Here is a 22,416-nt window from a genome sequence, read left to right as displayed (position 1 = left end):
TTGTGCCTCAAAAGAGGTTTAATTTTGAGTTTTAGGTAAGGATTACTTTTTCTGAGAGAGAGAGGGAGTTGCCAGTGCCCTTGGTACAATGCAAAACAGAGAAGAAAAAGGCCCTTGCAAAGACATATATATGCAAATAGTCTTACTGACTTCACTGGGACTACTCCCATGCATAAAAATGTGCAGGTCCCAATCCTGAAATATGCTGAGTGCCTCCTGAAAATTGAGGCCTGATTCTAATCTCATTGAAGTAACTGGTGTTTTGTCTCTAAGAAAACAAGATAGAGCAACCTCACATCCCACTGAAGCTAATGTATGTACGATAAGGGGACAGATCGGTTTTCATTTTGTTGCTTTTGGGAAAAGTCCTGCATCATTGAATAGATGATGATAATCCCTCTGTGGAATTTTAATTTAACTTTACACAGATATACAGGGATACAACTCTCTATTAATCTATTAAGAAATATTCTTTTTATAGAAATATTCTCTAGGTTTTCAGTATAATTTGTATAGAACTCTATTGGCTCCATCTTATTAAGGGTAAACCTAACGATTAACTGTGACATAACCAGGATTAACAAGTTTGAGATAACCAAGTTCATCTAATTTGTGAATCAAAAGTACATTTAAAGCTATGAAGAGATGAAAAGGATTAATCCAATTACACTACCCAACACTTCTTTTGTCTAAATAGTATTTAGCAGTAAAGGATAATTCTCTACTTAGGGTATGTCTACACTACAAGACTATTTCGAATCAATTTAAGTCGAATTTGTGGAATCGACCTTATGAAGTCGAATTTGTGTATCCACACTAAATACAAAAAAAAACAGGAGTACTTGTGGCACCTTAAAGACTAACAAATTTATTTTAGCATGAGCTTTCGTGAGCTGCAGCTCACTTCTTCGGATGCATAGAATGGAACACACAGACGGGATATTTATACATACAGAGAACATGAAAAGGTGGAAGTATGCATACCTGTGTGAGTCCACAGTAACGGGGCCAGCGTCGAATTTGGAAGCGGTGCACTGTGGGAAGCTATCCCACAGTTCCCGCACTCCCCGCTGCCCATTGGAATTCTGGGATTTCCCCCCAATGCCTGCTGGGGGGAAAAATGTGTCGAGGGTGGTTTTGGGTAACTGTCGTCATTGAACCGTCAATCACGCCCTCCCTCCCTCCCCGAAAGTGCCTGCGGGCAATCTGTTCGTGCACTTTTCTGCTCAGTGACAGCGCGGGCGCCACAGCACTGCGAGCACGGAGCCCGCTGCAGTTATGGCCGTTGTCAACTCCTCGCACCTTATCGTCCACCTCTTCCACAGTCAGCTGCTGAGAAATCGGGCTACTTTTCAATGGTGCTGCAAGCACTGGTGGACCATGGGGGACGTTTTACCAACATCAACGTCGGGTGGCCAGGCAAAGTTCATGACGCGCGTGTTTTCAGGAACTCTGCTCTGTTTAGACGCCTGCAGGAAGGTAGTTTCTTCCCGGACCACAAAATAACTCTTGGGGATGTGCAGATGCATATAGTGATTCTCGGGGACCCAGCCTACCCGCTAATGCCCTGCCTCGTGAAGCCCTATGCAGGCACCTTGCACAGCGACAAGGAACTCTTCAAGTACCAGCGAGCAGTGAGCAGCGTGACCTGTGACTGTTCAGTTTCTTTACAGAGAAGCTGAACCTGCCCCTGTTTCTTTACCAAGTTACTGTTGACCAGCATCTGCAGTTACATACCCCGTCCACCCCACTTCCCCAACTTCCAACACACGTTTAAAAATAAAATACATGTTCCACTGTAACTTTACAAAGGTTTCTTTATTGATGACTTTGCATTAAAGGGTTGAAACTGGGACGCAGACTGTGCTGGGTAGGGTGTGCGGTGATGTAAAGACCACCTCTAAACTCGAAGAATGACAGGCTCCTGCTCCCAGAGCGGTCTGCAGTGCCGGACTGGTTGTTTCAACGGAGTCTGCCATCCCTACTTTTTGGGACTCTGTGTGCGGGGGCTATGTGGCCTTGTGGCGGGGGAGGACGGATACAGATTCCTCTGCTGCGTGGCTCTGTGCTCCAGGACAGGGACTGTTGCATGAGATCTGTAACCCCCCACCCCCGCTACAAAGTCACGTACCCCCCCACCCACACAGAACCTGCAAACCACCTCCCATACCGACCAGGGTGCCTACTGACTGCACTGTGTGTGTGACCTGCTGCTGATCCTGCCCCCGTCTCTGTACCCTGCTAAAGGTGACTGTCCTATGCAATCCCTACCCCCCTCCCCACCCACCCCTTCAAACGCAGCGTTGTGTAAAAAAGCATGACAGAAACAGTAAATAACAGCAAAGTATTTTTAATAATTAACCAGACAGTCAGGGGATAAAACTGGGATTGGGGCTAGGGTGAGTCAGGAAGGGAAGGAATTCTCAAAAATTAGGGTATTAGAGCTTTTGAGTACTTGAGCACTCTGCTGGGGTGCAGTGACAGTTTTCACGGCCCCTGGCACCACTCCTTCTGGTTACTTTGGGTGACGGGAGGTATGGGACTTTGTGGCGGGGGAGGATGGTTGCAGATACACTGTGGGGGGGGCTCTGTCCTCCTGGCTGTCGTCCTGCAGAACATCCACAAGGCGCCGGAGCGTGTCCGTTTGCTCCCTCATTAGTCCAAGCAGCGTTTGAATCGCCTGCTTGTCTTCCTCACGCCACCTCTCCTCCCGTTCGCTGTGTGAGCGCTGCTGCTGAGAGAGGGTCTCCCTCCACTGGCTCTGCTGGTCCGCCTCGGCTCGGGAGCTCCCCATAACTTCAGCGATCATCTCGTCCCATGTCTTTCTCTTTCGCCGCCTAATCTTTGCCAGCCTCTGTGAGGGGGATGCTGTGGCAGGTCTGGAGACAGTCAAAGCTGTGTGATGGGAAAAAGGGAGTGAATTCCTTGCAAAGATACACTTTTGCGAACAATGAACACAGTCTAGTCTGTGTCTGTGAACAACACCATGCACAGCACCTATCTCGTCCGCACTCCTGCAGCAGGCAATCCTGAAAGTATAAACTCTGCCCCTGTTCTACCCCATCGCAGTGTCCCCTGACTCTTGCACTTCTGGGTTGAGATCCCAGTGCCTGATGGTGCAAATTTCATTGTCGCGGGTGATTCTGGGTAAATGTAGTCAGTCATTCCTTCCTCCGGGAAAGGAACGCCAGACAATCATTTCGAGCCCGTTTTCCCTGGATTGCCCTGGCATACGCCATAGCGTGGCAACCATGGAGCCTGTTTTACCTTTTGTCACTGTCACCGTATGTGTACTAGATTCCGCGGACAGAGGTGATTCAGCAGCGCTACACAGCAGCATTCATTTGCTTTTGCATGACAACAGAGATGGTTATCAGCCATATTGCACCATCAACCACGCCAATGTAAATTGGCAAGGTAATGACGGGTAGCTGTCCTATTGCACTACACCTTCTGCTGCTGTCATAGGTGCCCCTGGCCGAGATCAGCCGGGGGCGCAAAAGACAAAACTGGGAATGACTCCCCGAGTCAATCCCTCCTTTATGGTATCTAAAAATAGAAACAGTCCCACCTAGAATATGGGGCAACTGTACTAGAGTTGCAGTGTATCAGAGAACTACAGAGCACAGCCGCTCTGTGTCAGATCCCGCAGGAATGACGAGCTGCGTGCCATTCACAGGGGGTGCCCCTGCAACAACCCTACCTGTTGCTTCCCTCCTCCTCCAGCCTTCCTGGGCTACCATTGTAGTGTCCCCCCATGATTCTTTGGCTTTCCATTACGCTTGTCATGCAGCAGCGTGCTGAGTCTCTGCTACGCCGTCTGTCCGGAGATTTTTTAAAAATACTTTGGACCAGGCGTAACATTACGGTAATTTTCCTAATTAGATGCAGGAGTCGCCGAGCGAGACTGGTAGCCTTGTCTGGGGTCCTTGATTTTCACGCGGCGCTGCGTTGCATCCCGCCTGTATCCTCTGTCTCTCATGGCTTTGGAGACCTTCTTGTAGGTCTTTGCATTCCGTTTTTTGGACCGCAGCTCCGAAAGCACAGACTCCTCGCCCCACACACCGATCAGATCCAAGACTTCCCGGTCAGTCTATGCTGGGTCCCTCTTTCTATTCAGAGATTACATGAACTCCTCTGCTGGAAAGCTCTGCATTGCTGCCGGTGCTGCTGAGCTCGCCCCGATGTCCAACCACGAAATGAGATTCAAACTGTCCAGACAGGAAAAGGAATTCAAATTTTCCCGGGGCTTTTCCTGTGTGGCTGGTCAGAACATCAAAGCTCGGACTGCTGTCCAGAGCGTCAACAGAGTGGTGCACTGTGGGATAGCTCCCGGAGCTACTAAATTCGATTTGCAGCCACACCTAGCCTAATTCGACATAGCCATGTCGAATTTAGCGCTACTCCCCTCATCGGGGAGGAGTAAAGAATTCGAACTAAAGAGCCCTCTATGTCGAATTAAATGGCTTCCTGGTGTGGACGGGTGCACGGTTAATTCGAATTAACGCTGCTAAATTTGAATTAAAGTCCTAGTGTAGACCAGGCCTAAGTGTTTGTGAGCCATCCTGTAGAAATTAATATTCTTTTCCATGCTATAGTATTCTATAGGATGGTTTGAAAACCTATAGAAATGATATCATTCTCAATTAAAATTGCAAAAGTATTTAGAGTGTTGTGATAGTCATGTTGGTTCCAGAATATCAGAGAGACAAGGTCTATGAGGTATTATCTTTTATTGAACCAATTTCTGTAGGTGAAAGAGACAAGTTTATGAGCTATACAGAGTTCTGTGTAACTTGAAAGCTTGCCTTTTTCACCAACAGAAGTTGGTCCAGTAAAAGATATTACCTCACTAGCTTGTCTCTAAAAGTATTTAGAGTAACTTATTTAGAATATTATATTCCTTTAGAATCCTATTACCATTGTCCCTATCACATTCTATAGGATTTTCCCTTATGTTCTCATTTTGAATGAGATTTGCCTGCAATGGCTGTCAGTCAACTGGCAGTGTCTTTCAGTTTATGCTTTGCTGGAGGATTATGCTCTTTTCACTATCCTATGTAATTTTACTTATAGGCAACAATGATATGTATTGAATTTATTTTGATCAAGTATTTGTTTAAAGTTCAGTGTGCAAAATCATGAGAGAATCTTAGAGCAACTAATGAAGCCTCAGTAGATATAAATATTCGAAGGATGTTGTTATTTATTCACTTCATAAATCAGCCCTGGTTTGTACAGCTGAATATAATCCAAACAGTGGAAATGAGAAATAACCATGGCATACATCTTTGCTGCATAATTTTATGTCACTTTATAGCTTGGAAAATGTAGTGAATTTCATAAAAAATGACAAATGACACAACGGTGTAATAAATAGCTATAGTTTATGAAATGTGAATTGGAGTTTAGATTCAGATGGAAATACTTTTTCAGGAAATTGAGTGAAGACTTAAATCTCCCAAACTCTCTATACAGAAAATAATCTGATTTCCATATGTTTGTTCTGTATTATGATCAATTACATGGCATGCACAATATACTAAGTATAAAACATGTGAAACATACGCAAAATTGGTTTGAGTTCATATACAAAATATATAGTTTAAAATTAATCACTGTATATTTAATACATTAAATGTATATGATTTTTATCACATAGCAGGCCAAATTTGGGCCTGATTCACACCTCAAGCAAGTCTTCTGAATGTAGTCCACAGTAGGCTTCAAATGTAATATATCTTCTACTGGGTATAGGAAATTTCTATATTGTATGTCCCATATTCTGCATCTACTGGAGGTACGTGTTAATGATTCAAGTATATCCTTGTGTTTTAACAGGATAATCTGAAGCCATCATTCTCCCACTGAAACAAATCCCTTCTTTTTTTAAATTAGTGTAAAATAATATAATTTTAATATAAATTTTAATTAGTATATAAAAAGCAAAAGGGATATATACAGGAAATGGAAGGAGGTGCATGTCACCAAGAAAGTATCCATTGGGAATAGCGCAAGCATGTAAAGACAAAATCAGGAAAGCCAAGGCAAAGTATGAATTACAGCTGGTAAAAAATGTTAGAGACAACAAGAAGGGGTTCTTCAAATATGTTAGACTAAAAAGAAAGATTAACACTGTGTGGGTCTGCTGTTCAGTGGACAAGGTGAACTGGAAACAAAAGATGATAGGAAAGCATCGCTGCTCAATGCCTACTTGCCTTCAGTCTTCTCACAAAAAAATAACATGACCGGATGACTGGTGAAGTTACCACAGATGACAATGGGGAAGGGATGCAGATCTGGATAAATAAAGAATGCATCAGAGAGCTTCTGACCAATTTGAATGAATTCAAACCAGTGGGGCTGGGTGCTATTCACCTGAGGATATTGAAGGAACAGGGGCGGCTCTAGGGATTTTGCCGCCCCAAGCATGACAGGCAGGCTGCCTCTGGCGGTTTGCCTGTGGAGGGTCCGCTGGTCCCGTGGCTTCGGGGCGGCAGAGTGTCTCCCGTAGCTTGCTGCCCCAAGCACGTGCTTGGCGTGCTGGGGCCTGGAGCCGCCCCTGTGAAGGAATTAGCTGAAGAAATCTCGGAGTCACTGGAAATAATATTTACAAACTCATGGATGACAGGAGAGGTCCTGGAAGACTGGAAAAGGGCTAATGTAGTACCCATCTTTAAAAAGGGGGAAAAAGGAGGAGCCAGGAAACTAGAGACCAATCAGCCTGACTTCGATACCTGACTAAGCTACCAGAGCAATGTATAAAACATTCAATTTGCAAATACCTGAAGGATGAAGGGGTGATTACTAGCAGCAAACATGGATTTACCAAGAACAAATCATGCCAAACCAGCTTGTTTTCCTTCTTTGACAGGGTGACTGATTTGGTTGATGGGGGAATGCAATGGACATAACATACCTGGACTTCAGCAAGGCTTTTGACATAGTCCCACATGACAGTCTGATAAGTAAGCTGGAGAAATGTGGGCTCGAGAGAACTACAATTAATGGATACATAATTGGTTAAACAACCTCAAACAAAGAGTAACTACTAGTGGAATTAGATTGGAGGGAGGTCTCAAGTGTGGTTCCATATGAAGTTTGTAGACGACCCAAAACTAGGGGTGGGGTTGCCAGGGTTACTCTGGAGGGTAGAGCTAAAATTCAGAGTGATTTTGATAAATTGGAGAACTGGGCTATAGACAACAAAATGAAATTCGACAAAGACAAGTGTAAGGTGCTACATTTATGGAAGAAAGACCAAATGCACAAATACAGAATGGTGGGGAACTGGCTTGGCAGCAACACTGCTGAGAAGGATCTGGGAGTTGTAGATGTCCAGATTCCCTGATTTAGCAGATAAGGAGCTTATCTGTGTCACTGAGCCTCCTGAATTTTGGCAAGGACTCTACCAGCCTAGAAGCTGCAACACAGATATCAAAAGCAAAGGAAATTAAATGCGCCCATCAAGGTGGGAAGCCATTGTCTTCAAATAAAACAGAAAGGAAATTAATCTAACTGGTCTAAGGGGAAAGAGTTTCCAGTGATCACATTAGATATGATCACATCATAACAATGTAGAAGAACTTGCAATGCAAAATATCAGAAAATGAGTACATAATTTAGAAAAAGCTTTAGAGATCAGACCTGTGACCAATCTAGTCCATCACCCTATCTCTGACAGCAGTGGCCAGTATCTGATAGGTCAAAAGGAGGATACAAGAAGTCTCTGGTAGCTATGGAACAGCCTGCTTATACAGAATGATTCTTCCTAATGCTCATCATTTAGAGGTTAGTTATACCTGAGGCATTAGGGTTAATATCCTTTCCAAACTTTTTTTTTTTAAATCTATACTATTGTAATTTTGGCTGGTCCCATAAACCTGTTGCAGGAAAACCCACATAAATTGCTGCTATTTAGATTTTGAGGCCACACAGAAATCAAAGCAAAGCGCAAGCACGCTTAAACCTGCCTCAGCCCAGGGGATGGACTAGATGACCTCTTGAGGTCCCTCCAACCCTTTCATTCAGTCATCAATATATTAATTAATTGGACCAATAAAAGTAACTCTTTGGGTGAGATAGTAGAATTGTCTGACAGATTGCCCCTCACAGCTTGAAGCCTGCTCTTTAAGAATTTGTCAATTAAATACTTATATTTAACATACCGGTACATTGAAGTAATGGATTTCTATGGAAATTTGTGCTTGTAGTCTATATAAATAGGGGGATATGGCAAAATGAAGGAAAGAGCTGTGAAGAACAAAGGAATTATGCCATCAAAACAAAGCAAAACACACCCCCCCAGTTTTGCTGAAGAGTGACAGAATCAAAACCTTGTAATTAGTGCTGCATACTACATATTCCTCAGAAAAAAATTATAGCGTCCCTACGTTTGTATGAAATTCTGGAATGTGGGTGCTTTGTGTCTCAGTGAAATTGTGATATACACTAATGCCTGATGTCGGTTTTTACTAAACAAAAAAGGCATTGTAAATGGCATAAAAGAGGTAATTCCTCCTGTGATTTGAGTGCCAGAGGCCTTCCTTAAATCCCTGATTCAGCAAAGCATTTAAGTGTGTGGTTCACTCTAAGCAAGTACTTAAGTGCTTTGCTGAGTCAAAGCCTAAGTGAGTAAATTTCCTATTGAAATCAATGGGAGTTTTGCTTGATTTAAGATTGCAGAATCTGGCCCTTTTTATTTAAAGAATTTGGCCCTTTGCACTTAATAAAATACGTCTGACAGACCACGTTTAAGTGGGATTGAATTCCAGAGGCAAGAAGCCACCACCACAATACCCTGCCCTCAATTCTCTTTGCTTTACTTTAGGGATAACTAGCCATTGTGTTAATCAGTCTGGGGTTGGATTTTGTGGATGACGCTAAGAAATTGGTTCCTTCAGAATCTTCCACAGGATTTGGCCCACATCTTTAAGTGCTGCCTCCCATGCTTTTAATCCTTGGGTTTTCTGCTGAGATTGCCAACAGTGGCACTATTTGGGGTGGGAGTTCAGTGATGCAGACACTTATATCCGTATTCTCTATGAACTGGACTGAGATTAGCAATACATGACATGGAGCAATGACATGCAAAATCTGGTCTGCCAGTTTGGAGAAACTCTTCGAGGCCATTCTCGAAAATTTCAAAATATTGTTTTTGATTGGAAATATAAATCAGAGCCACAACTTTGGCCTTTCTGTGAATATTGCCAAGAGGAGCACAAGACTGATTCATTCTAGAGGCTCAATTTTACTCTCTGCTGTGAGCAGCTATAACACTGATTCTTTTCTGTATTTTCTACTTTTATATTTTTAAGCCTTTCCCTTTGTGTACAGTTTATTCTCTCGGTTGCTAATAGCCTGTGAAACACAAGTGGCTCATACACACAGAGTTCTCTCAAGGAGACTTTCCCTTTGTTCTTTCTTGTTGGTTTCCTTAGTCTAAAATAAATCATTTTAGACTGAAAATGGATGATTGCACATTATGTGTGAAGGAGAACATCCTCAAACAACTTCACTCCTGCTCTGTATTAAAGTAAAGGGAAATTGCTGCTACCCTATTTATACATTGGCTGTAAACTTTTAGGTCAGGGATAAGTGATAAGGAGCAATGAAACATACATGTGAGACCTACTACTGTAATTTGCAATCATAATAGAAATACCATCAGCTAATACAGTTTATTTTTATTTTTTGTTATTGCTTAATTCCAGAATTGGCAAAAGAGAGAGTGTCTTTTTGGTACACATCATGCAGCTGAATCTCCCTTGATGACAAAATCTTATTTCATTTTTTCAAAGCAATCTTGATAAGTGAAAAATTATGTAAGTGCTTTACTTTTCATTGTAGGCTGTTACTTAAAATGTTACCATTAGAGGAAAGCTTTTCACTTGCTAAACAAGTCTCTTAGCTCTGCACCACAGAGGGGGCTGAAGGGAACATTAAAAGTCAACTAGCTGTGCTGCATCATCACAAAAAGCACTTGCTAACCTATAGCAGTGATTGGAGAGACAGCACACTGTGGAGGGGGCAGAGAGGGGAAAAAAAATCTCCTGTATGATGTATGCAGTTGCACATTTTATTAAAAGTTTCTCAGGATTGTTTCTCTGATGCCATGGAATTTCTAGAGCAACACACACACACTCTCTCTCTCTCTCTCTCTCTCTCTCTCTCTGTGTCTGTCTGTCTCTCTAGACTAGTCCCTTACCACACTAGCAATTTCATTAGAGCAGTGAATAGGCAAATGAGATTTTTAACTTGGACTTAAAGTTTGTTAAAGTGGGAGTATTATAATAAAACAGAAATTGCTTTACCTCTCTGACCTCATGCATGCTGGAGCTGTTAAAATATTATTGCCACAAATGAAGTAGCACTTTGTATTGTAATGTACACTACTGAGCCCAATAAAAACACCAAAAATACCTTTAATATATTTGCAGTGTGCTTCGGGGAGAGTATGTGGGTGGAGGACAGTGGGAGTGAAAAATATTTCAAGTGTAGCAAATGAGAAGGAAAAAGCAGCAGAGAATGAAAGAAGGATAAAGGAGTAGTAATGCTAAAAAGAAATAACGGGGGGTGGGAAAGCAATGTACAAAGGGAGGTATTATCCCCCTACCTTCTTTGGGAAAGGATATGTGAATGCAGCTGGGGCATTCATAGCAGTAATGATATTGCTCCCTACCTAGCTAACCAGCTCATCCTTTGAAGGATAGGTACACATGAGATGGATCCTATGTAATGTTTTCTAGGTGGCTGTTGTATGGCTGTTGACAGTGCGTTTAATTACAGCATTACCGCTGGGCAGAGCTGCAAAGTCCGGATAAAAACATCTTTGAATGTAAGGGTGTCCAAGCACAGCGCTTTGGTGCAGGCCCCTCTCCAGGCCTCTCTATTACATTCCCTTCACATTGCATCTTGACGCTTATTTTTGACCCCCTGTTTCCTTCTGTCACATCCATGATCTCACAACTCTTGCTATTTCTCGCACTATAACGTTTTAAAAATCTGCCTTTTTTCTCCAAACCCTGGTTCATGCCATTGTTCCTGCTCCCCTGGATTACTGTCACCACCTCCTCTTTGGTCTCCCTGACTCTCTGTTAGCTGCTCTTCAATTTGTCCAACATTCAGCAGATAATAAAAGGCTAAATTGTGCTCTGCGTGTGGTTGCATTATCCTGGGGCAGGGGCAGAGAATCAGATTGTTCTCTCTGCTGCAATCTGCTTTCCAATCTGCTACTCCCCTTCACTTTGGGCAGAAAGTGCCAAATTACTTCATCTGCCTCGCTCTCCTCGACCTGCGCACTTCCCACCGCCCCACATGGAAGGAGGAGTATTGCCCCACTGGAAGCTGCTCTCTGCCCCACGTGGCTACCTGCGATAGATAGACCCATAATAGTCCCTTCCTGCAGCTCTAACCATCTCATGTCCCTGCTCAAGTTCCTTTGCTCTTGTCTTGTCCTCACTGCTAAAGGTATGTCTACACTTACCAGAGATTGACGCTGCAGCAATTGATCCATCGGGGGTCGATTTAGTGGGTCTAGTGAAAACCCACTAAATCGACTGCAGATCGCTCTCCCATTGATTCCGGTACACCACTGGAACGAGAAGTTTAAGGTATGTTAATGGGAGAGTTTCTCGTCAACCCAGCATGGTGTAGACTCCTAAGCTATGTTGACTCCAGCTATGTTATTCACATAGCTGGAGTTGCATAACATAGGTCAGCTTAACTGCGTAGTGTAGACCTGCCCTAAGTCTCTGCACAACTCAGTCCCTGGTCTCTCCTTCTCTTAGTTCTCACCTTGTTTGTTTTCTTGTTATCCAGCACCTTTGTCTTCTCCCTGTTATGCCTTTGTGCACATGGCTCCCTCCTCTTGGACCTCCATTTGTTCTGTGCACCAAGCATCCTCACCCTCCCCCCCCAAAAAATCTCTTCTAATAAGCCACACATTCCACCAGTCTTTCTTCCAATGGCTTCCACTCCTGCTCAGGAATCATCTAGAATATTTAGTCATGGTCTCCATTACAGACTCCAGAGGGTTGTGTGCTGCATTCTGCATAGGCAGGGGTTGAGTTTAGCTGTTCTGTCTGGTTCCTTTTTCCTGGATCACTTTTAATTAGGGATGTTGCCTCTTTCCTGTTTGGTATTCAGCCAGACACTGAATAGATCCTGTAAGTGCCCAATAATTGCATGTGAACAGCAGCCTTATCATTTTAGGCACAAAGGGCTTTTAATCAGTTTTCATGATTTGAATATTAAGGGATGGAATATCACTCAGAATAAGGCCTTCTTTGCTTCCCTGCTCAGACTGGGGACCCAGGGTTTGGTGGGGAGAACAAAGGTACTAGAGCTAGGCAGGTGCTGGATTTTTCATTTCACAGGGAATATCACAAGGTTTCCATTCTGAACCGAGAAAAAAAATTTGAAATTTCCCACCAAAAAAAGATTCAAAAAATGTTTCATTCCAATTCTGACTTTTCTATTAGATGGTAATAGAAAATTTTAAAAAGTAACAAAATCATTTTTGAAATGGAAAGGTGAAACCAACAGGTCCTAAAAGGCTGAAACACTTTTTTTCCCAGTTTTTCCTTTGAAACAAACTTGTGTCAAAATAAGCACATTTACGTGAAACATTTTGCTTTTGACAAAGCGGCATTTTCCAATAGAAAAGTATTCCCCTGGAAAATTTCTGACCAGCTCTGCAAGGGGTACCTGCTATGAGCAAGTGTGTAGTGAGGGTGCGGAGTAGGAGGAGCCCTGGTTTTACATCCCGCCTTATTTGCTGGCCAGTAGCTTTTCAGGAAGGGATGAAGTAATTGACTCCCTCCCGGGCGCAAGGAGGAAGCAAGGAAGCTATTGCAACTCTCTGAATCAGTTTGATTTTTAGTTTGCTCCTGAGGCAGTGCAGCTACATGCAGGGGTGGCTCTAGGTATTTTGCTGTCCCAAGCACGGCAGGCAGGCTGCCTTCGGCTTGCCTGCGGGAGGTCCCCGGTCCCGCAGATTCGGCAGCATGCCTGCAACCTGCCTGCCGCCCTCGCGGTGACCGGCAGAGCGCCCCCCCGTGGCTTGCCGCCCCAGGCACGTGCTTGGCATGCTGGTGCCTGGAGCCGCCCCTGGCTACATGCTGCTTCTTTCTTATAGCGCATTGTAGGGTTACAACAATCTAACCTAAAATAATAGTCTGAGTCTGTGTCCCGTACTCATGGTGAGTAACATCTTACTCCACTAATAGTCCCATTCAATTTAATGGGACTAATCATGGAGTAAGGATGATAAAATCAAACCCTCCGTATATATCCTCAAATATATTAAGGGTCAGTTTGTGCATTCCTTTCTCACATCTGCAAGCTGTTAACGGGACTGCTCAGGTGAGTAACTGCTGAACAATGTGAGTAACGATTGACAGTTTGACTCTAAATGGATAGCTAACAATATTCACTGTATATGTTATAAATCATTTCTGATGGCAATCAAATATAGATGTAACTGTGCTAAAACTGACGACAGAATACAATCACTAATAAAATGAAAAGATTTGGGAAATTCATTTAAAATTTTAGTGTAGAGATAGTACTATAATACCTATTTTTAATTTTCATGTGTTGTAATTTGTTACCCATGGAATAATAGTTTTTACATTATGCATTAACTTTAAAGTATATTTTCTAATAATTTATTGAATACTTAGTGTGCAAATTGACTAAAAGTGTCTTAAGTCAAAAAACGATAAGTGCTGAGCAGCTAAGCACATGCAGTCAATTTTAAATTTAAAAAATCACTAGTTTAATGTGTTTGCATTAGTTATACTTAGGATTAAAGGCCCAATCCAAACCTATCAAAGTGAATGGAGAGATTCCAACTGAGTTCAGTATATTTTGGATCAGGTTCTAATACAGTTACCATTAATACAGTTCTGACGAGTCACTTAGTTTTGTAACTGTCTCCCATACATGAGAAATAAAAGTTTTGTTTAGAGAGAATTTCCGTAGCTGGCAACTCATACTTCATAGCCCCTGTCTTACCTGTTGAATTTCAGCAAACAAAAGCCCAGCGTGCCCCCTTTTGCAGATAGTCATGGAAGGGAACTATTTTTATTGCATTTTAATTAAGGACTCTGCATTGTCCTGAAAAGAGAGTGAAGTTTATACATATCTCCTCCTAGCTCTGCTGAAAAGCTGCCTCCCAAGAGCATCCTCTGGGAGCTGCAGTTCTCAGGCCCCTGGCAGCTCCCTACAGATACACTCCTTTGGAGCTACATAGCCAGCAACAGCTTGACCAGGGATTCCCAAGGTTCCCCACTGGAGGAGCTCCCTGAAAAAGTCAATCAAGCTTGGGGATATTTAATTTTTTTGAAGATGTTCCACAGGATCTAAAAGGGAATGATGGGCAATTCCTCCAGTCCTGCCCCACAGTCTGCCCTGGCTCCATCCCTGTCCCATGCAGACAGAGCTTCACAGGGTGTAGGGAGAGAGAGACGGTGCTGCAGAGGCACCTGACTTCCATTCCGTTCTGTGAAGGACCCTGCATGAGTGGATCTTTGGGGGATATGAATGTGGGACACTTCTTTTAGAGTGACTCCTTTCTTTTGCTCAGGGTCAAAAACCGGGAGATATGCTGACAATCAGAGGGACATTAGTAATAATAACCGCCCCAGCAATCATACCTTAAAACCTTTGCCAATCAGTAACTGCCCAAGTAGCCTAAGAAAACCTCCCGATGAAATGGCATCAGTAAAACTGACCATTGTAAAGAGCACACACACATACAAAGCAAACCAGGAGTTTAACTGATTCAGGTCCAAACCTTGACCGAGTGTGTAAAGCCACAATAAAAGAGCTGAAAAAGTGAAAAATCACAGTAGGGTAGAGGCAAGGAGCCTCAGCCTCCACTTGAGCTTCAATACCACCCCACAGCAAGTTCTGTGTGGAAATCATGGAAACTTCCACTTTTGTGGGTTTGGGCATGGAATAGCCCCACTGACCGTACCTCCCTTTGTGGATGATATTCCCATGTTTCCTCTGCATATTCTCCTATGGAGCCCTACACTGGAAGCCACTTCTGTGAAACACTGGGGCTCCAGGATCTTCTTGTATAGGTTTTATATTAGCACAAAGTGTTATGTGCTATGTTAATTCTTCATGTGTTTGTATTATTGGTCTTGGGATAGGTCCCTTTTCATGTGACAGTGGTAAAGGATCACAGAAATAATTGCTTTCTTCTAGCGCCAAACAAGGACAGCACTATCAGTTCTCTCTTTAAACGACTTTGTGTTTCTGCTTCACTGTAGAGATTCTGCCTAGCCCCCTCCGACCTGGCTTTGTGCTAGAGATTTAAAGAAATTGTACACGTCTCCTGAGGCCTATATTAGTAAATGGATATCTAAAAACAGTGTGAAAATAAGCTGGCAAGTCCAGTGCTCAGCAGTATTAAATGCATTCAACTAAATAATTAAACAGTGTGTGTGTGTGTGAGAGATAAATACATCTAGTAGATTTGTCAACAAATCTTCCTGCCGTTGTTTAATTTTGCTATGGATCCCCATCAGAACACTATTTTGCACAATCTATCCCTATATGTATGTTGCCCCTTTTTTATTCAAATGGCTAGTCAAAGTTTGGGGCTGTGGGAATGTTCCAGTTGGGAGCAGAAGTTGGTGATAGGTATTTCTCTGATGCAGTCTTGTTTATTTACAAGGGATGTACAAAGTCCTCTGCCTCTGAACACAGAAGGAATCAAATAGCAGGAAATAGTTTCTTTAGCTCATAGTACCATGAACACACTTTTTAGCCTGTGTCCCTGACCCAAAAACCTCTCCCCAGATTTCTTCTAGGGTCAGACACGCTGCTTTCAGCTGCTCCTTCAGACTGTCTGTCTGTCCCTCCTTGATCTGTGTTCTTCCTTCTCTCTTTCACAAACACCCTTGCCCAAAACCATACTCAGCAAAGACTCCAGGGCAGGTTCACACTCCTTTTGTCCTGGATGGGGGCTTATCCTTACAGTTATGTTAACTGAAGAATGAGTGCACACCTATCAATCTCAATGAGGTTTTAACTTAACCCTTAACAAGATTTCACCCAGCTCATAGCCTGGCCTATTCGGTCACACAGTACCATACCATCTCATAAGAGAAAATTCTCACTTTTAGTGGTAGATTGTGGTTATCCTTGTGCCATGGGACAAAAGGGGGGTTCAGGGAAGGGGGAAGGTAGAGGGTATTGGAAGCTTTCCCAGTACATAAGTGGCTAGTCACAATTCCAGTCCCTCTGCACCCTGAGCACAAAGACTGGGCAAAGCTTGTGCTGACAGCAGCCCAGCCTGGGGACAGGCAGAGACAAGGGAAGGGCTGTGACCATAGGCCCCTCCACAGCAAAAAGCTGAGCAGGGCTGGTGCAGGGGGAGGGCATGCTGCACCCTTTCAAATGGCATAGTGGAGTTGCTCTGATCTGTGTTCCATAAACCACCTGGTTTGAGTGAGGCTCAGTGCTGCTGAGGTCGCACGCCTACATACTCTCTTACTGCAAACTGTCATCTTGCCCTAGTTTATGCTGTCTAATTTGCTTGTAAGGAAGAGAAGGAAATGGTCAGGAAATCTGCATTCTATTTAGAAATGACGTTGTTATGCATGCTCTGTGCATACACCCATTGGTTGTGATGGTAAACACTATGCATAGAATAACTCCACACTTCCAGAGGGGGGAACAATATAAAAATCAAGACAATAGAAATGTGTTTTAATTTTCATGGCTGGTTAAGATACAGTTGTATGAATCAAATTATGTCAGACCAACTAGAAGTGACAGCTCCAAGTAATTCACTTTTATGATCATGTTATGTTGAGAAGATGCTGAAGGTTACAGACATTACTAGAGCAAGCCTGCATATGGAAATTTTCTGTAAACAGGGTCCATTTGAACAGCTTTGCCTTTGGAATGCAAGCTTTCTGATTTTAAAATGTTCTCTAGCACAACTGTTTACAATAGTGGGAAAATGAAAAATCTTACCTGTTACCTCCACTTAAGGGTCAGATAACATTTAATATTTTTAAATTGCCAGTAAATTTACAGTTGCTTCAGTTGACAGGATATGAGATTAAAATAATCTCCTGTAATGACAGAAGGTAGTTTAACATTTATAGGGCCTCAATCATCCTGCCATATGAGCAAAATGCATTTTATCCATTTTTTTAAAAACTTTCTGATGTGATGGAGTTTGGTTTGACTGATTAATTTTAGTTCTTCTGCTTCACAGAAGAGAGAGTGAGAGAGAGAATGACCATGATAAATTGATATATTAAAGTTTTGATTAATGGTTACTTTCTATTCAGTATAATTATCAGGTGATAGTTTCAATGAAAGATGCTGGGAAATGAAACTTTTCACTCTAGATAACCATCCACCCTGTCTGGCAAGAAAAATGGGTCTCTATTTTCAACATATTACAGTGAAGCAAGGCCAATGGAGGGAGAACATACTGTTTGTGAATTTTGAAGGATAAGATTGATTTGAAAAAGTGCCTGTCCAAATGAAGTTGTGAAAGCAATTCTGACGACCCATAAATAAATAAATAAATAAAATGAAACTGCATGCAAAAGACAAAGAAACAACAGTTCTTGAAAGCAAAGCTTTTTGGTTATCCGTGCTTGGAAAAGGATTATCCATTAACAAAAACACATGCACATTTATTTTTAAGTGCAAAAAATAAATAGGAATAAAATATGCTTAATCTATTAACATGTGGACAGGTTCTTACTGATTGCATTCCTTTCCTCACCCCGTGAAATAGTCTTGCAACCAACTGCCCATGAAGTTGTTGGTGAGCTTCATTACCACTGCAGACTCATTAAAAAGAGGCACAATTGGGAAAAGATAGAAAACAGCGGCAAACACTAGAACTTTCTCAGAGACTCAGACTTTAAGGTAAGAAGGGACCATCATGATCATCTTGTCTGACTTCCTGCACATCGCAGGCCATAGAACCTCACCCACCCATTCCTGTAATAGACCCCTAACCTCTGGCTGAGTTACTGAAGTCTTCAAATCATGGTTTAAAGACTTCAAGTTACAGAGAATCCATCATTTACATGAATTTAAACCTGTAAGTGAACCATGCCACATGCTGCAGAAGAAGGCAAAAAAAACCCAGGGTCTCTGCCAGTCTAACCTGGTTAGGCTAAACAAGCCAAACTCTTTGAATGTCCTCTCATAAGTTAGGTTTTCCATTCCTAGTAGCCCTTATTTGCATCTGTTCCAGTTTGAATTGATCTTTCTTAAACACGGGTCACCAGAATTGCACACACTATTCCAGATGAGGTCTTTGTATAACTGTACTAACACTTCTGTCTGTACTGGAAATATCTCATCTGATGCATCCTATGACTGCATTATTATTTTTCACAGGTGCATCACGTTGGCAACATAGTTATCTTGTGTTCAACCAATACACCTAGGTCTTTCTCCTCCTCTGTTACTTCCAACTGATATGTCCCTATCTTATAGCAAAACTTCTTGTTGTTAGTTCCTGAATGCAGGACCTTGCACTTTGCACTATTAAATTTCATCCCATTTCTATTACTCCAGTTTACAAGGTCATCCAGATCTTCTTGTATGATATTCTGGTCCTCCACCATATTGGCAGTACCTCCCATCTTTAGGTCATCCATAAATGTTGTTAGGATGCTCTCACTTTTTGTGCCAAGATTAATAATAAAAATCTTAAATAAGATTGGTCCCAATACTGATCCCTGAGGAACTAAACTAGTAATCTCCCTCCAGCCTGACAGTTCACCTTTCAGTATCACCTGTTGTGGTCTCCCTTTAACCAGTTTCTTATCCACCTTTCAATTCTGATGTTAACCCCCATCTTCTCCAGGTTAACTAATAATTTCCCATGTGGAACTGTATCAAATGCTTTTCTGAAATCCTGGTAGATTAGATCTACTGCATTTCCTTTGTCTAAAAAAACAGTTATCTTCTCAAAGAAAGAGATCAGGTTGGTCTGGCATGATTTACCTTTTGTAAAATCATCTTGTATTTTATCCCCATTATCATGAACCTTTATGTCCTTAAATACTTTCTCTTACAAAATTTGTTCCAAGACCTTGCATACAACTGAGATCAAACTAACAGGCCTGTAGTTTCCTGGATCACTTCCCCACCCCCTTCCTTAAAAATAGGAACTGTATTAGAAATTCTCCAGTCATAGGTTTACAGATTCATTAGAAATCCTTGCTATTGGGCTTGAAATTTCCTGTGCCAGTTCCTTTCATATTTTTGGATGGCGATTATCTGGACCCCCAATTTAGTCCTATTAAGCTGTTTGAGTTTGACTTGCACCTCGGATATGGTAATTTTTCCTTCCATATCCTGATTTCCATTATCCACCCTGCTCTTCATTAGTCTCATTAAAAACCAAGGCAAAGACCCAGTAATGAAAACAGAATAGTGGCTTTCAACACAAAGGACACCGCACTGCAGAAAACAACTTAAAAGATGAAGTGATGGAGAGTTATGACCCAGTAAACAGACTTGAACATGTTAATCTGTGGGTATGAGCCTTGATACTAAGGCCATGTCTACACTACAAAGTTCAGCTGATGCAAGTTACATCAACGTACAGTCTCCAACTTTTGTATATTGCTTGGGGAAATGCATACTTGGCTGCTTGCATCCATAGGCACTGACAGAAAAAAATTAGTCGGGGCTTAGCACCTACCTGCAGCAAAGCTCTCCCACTCCTGCCCAGTGCCTCCCATCCACCACAGATCAGTTGTTCCATGATGTTGAGGAGGCACTGAGAGGGAGGGGGAGGAGCAGGGACAGGGCACGCTTGGGGAAGGGGGTGGAAAGAGATGGGAAAGCGGCAGGGTGATGGCAGAGCAGGAGAAGGAAGAGGCAGGGTGGGGGTGGGCCTTGGGGCAAGGAGTGGAGCGGGGTGGCGCCTGGGGCTGAGCTGGGGTTGAGCACCCATGGGGAAAATTGTAAGCCAGTGCCTGTGCTTGCCTCAGCACTGCATGGTTGCATTGATGTAGAATGTAGTGCACCACAGGTAAGTATCTTGTCTGCCCCATGCTGCTGTATGGCACAATGCCATTGTGATATTTTGCAGTGCTTTGTGGGCTACCACTGATTTTCCTACGGATTTCTGGGAGCTAGCAGTCAAGTTCCCACCATTCCACTTTTTTCATCCCATAATGCTTGCCCCATCCCATAATTTTCACAACATTAAAAACTCCCACAGTCATGTGTGCCACTTTTCTGTCTCCCCCATCTCTCTGGCAGAAGCATAGACCCTGAACAGTTCAGAGCAATTCTCATGCATGTTACTGATATAGATTGCACCATTTTCCTGTATTTGCAAAACTTGAATGACTACTACTAAAATCACTGAAAGGTGGATATTGTTGAAGCACAATAACAAGACATAGGACTGGAATGGATCTCGAGAGGTCTTCTAGTCCAGTCCACTGCACCTCAGGCAGCACTAAGTATTATCTAGACCATCCCTGACAGGTGTTTGTCTAACCTGCTCTTAGAAATCTCCAACAGTGGAGATTCCACAGCCTCCCTAGGCAATTTATTCCAGTGTTTAACCACCCTGACAGTTAGGAAGTTTATCTAATGTCCAACGTAAACTGCCCTTCTTGCAATTTAAGCCCATTGCTTCTTGTCCTATCCTCAGAGGTTAAAGAGAACAATTTTCTCCCTCTTTTTATGTACTTATCATGTCCCCTTTCAGTCCTTTCTCTTTTCTCCACACTAAACAAATCCAATTTTTTCAATTTTCCCTCGTAGGTCAAGTTTTCTAGACCTTTAATCATTTTTGTTGCTCTTCTCTGGACTTTCTCCAATTTGTCCACGTCCTCCCTGAAATGTGGCCCCCAGAACTGGACACAATACTCCAGTTGAGGCCTAATCACCGCAGATTAGAACAAAAGAATTACTTCTTATGTCTTGCTTACAACACTCCTGCGAATGCAGCCCAGAATGATGTTTGTTTTTTATGCAACAGCATTGCACTGTTGACTCATATTTAGTTTATAATCCATTATGACCCCCAGATCCTTTTTTGCAGCACTCCTTCCTAGGCAGTCTTTTCCCATTTTGTATGTGTGCAGTGGATTGTTCCTTCATAAGTGGACTACTTTGCATTTGTCCTTATTGAATTTCATTCTAGTTTCCTCAGACCATTTCTCCAGTTTGTCCAGATCATTTCGAATTTTAATCCTATCCTCCAAAGCACTTGCAACCCCTCCCAACTTGGTATCATCTGCAAACTTTGTAAATGTACTCTCTATGCCATTATCTAAAAATTGATGAAGATATTGAACAGAAATGGACCCAGAACTGCAGGACCACACATGATATACCCTTCCAGCGTGAGTGTGAACCACTGGTAACTACTTTCTGGGAATGGATTTCCAACCAGTTATGCACCCACCTTATAGTAGCTCCATCTAGGTTGCATTTCCCTACTTTGTTTATGAGACGGTCATGCGAAATAGTATCAAAAGCCTTACTAAAGTCAAAATATACCAAACCTACTGCTTCCCCGCATCCACGAGGCTTGTCACTCTGTCAAAGAAAGCTATTAGGTTGCTTTGACACAATTTGTTCTTGATAAATCCATGTTGACTGTTACTTATATTATTCTAGGTATCTGGAAACTGATTGCTTAATTATTTGCTCCACTATCTTTCCGGGTACTGAAGTTAAGCTGACCTGTAATTCCCCAGGTTGTCCTTATTTCCCTTTTTATAGATTGGCACTGTATTTGCCCTTTTCCAGTCTTCTGGAATCTCTCCCATCTTCCATGACTTTTTGAAGATAATTGCTAATGGCTGAGATATCTCCTCAGTCAGCTCCTTGAGTATTCTAGGATGTATTTCATCAGGCCCTGGTGACTTGAAGGCATGTAACTTGCCTAAGTAATTTTTAACTTGTTCTTTCCTTGTTTTAGACTCTGATCCGACTTCATTATCACTGCCATTCATTGAGTTAGATGTCCAATTGCTACTAAACTATTTGGTGATAACTGAAACAAAAAGGTCATTTAATACTTCTGCCATTTTCACATTTTCTGTTACTATCCCCTCTCCCCCCATAGACTTGCTTCCCAGGGGTTTTTACCTACCAACTCCCTGAGTTTGCTAAAGTCTGCCTTCTTTAAATCCATTTTCTTTATTGTGCTGTTTTGCCTCCTACAATTCCTTAGAATCATGAGCATGATCATTCCATGATCACTTTCATCCATGCTGCCTTCCACTTTCAAATTCTCAACCAGTTTTTCTCTATTTGTCAAAATCTAAAACAGCCTCTCCCCTTGTGGCTTTCTCCACCTTCTGAAATAAAAAATGTCTCCAGTACATTACAAGAACTTGTTGGAAAATCTGTGCCTTGCTGTATTATTTTCCCAATAGATGT

This window comes from Mauremys mutica, chromosome 10 (genome assembly GCF_020497125.1).
Source record: "Mauremys mutica isolate MM-2020 ecotype Southern chromosome 10, ASM2049712v1, whole genome shotgun sequence".
Lineage (NCBI taxonomy): Eukaryota > Metazoa > Chordata > Testudines > Geoemydidae > Mauremys > Mauremys mutica.
Note: the sequence above shows the minus strand (reverse complement) of the source record.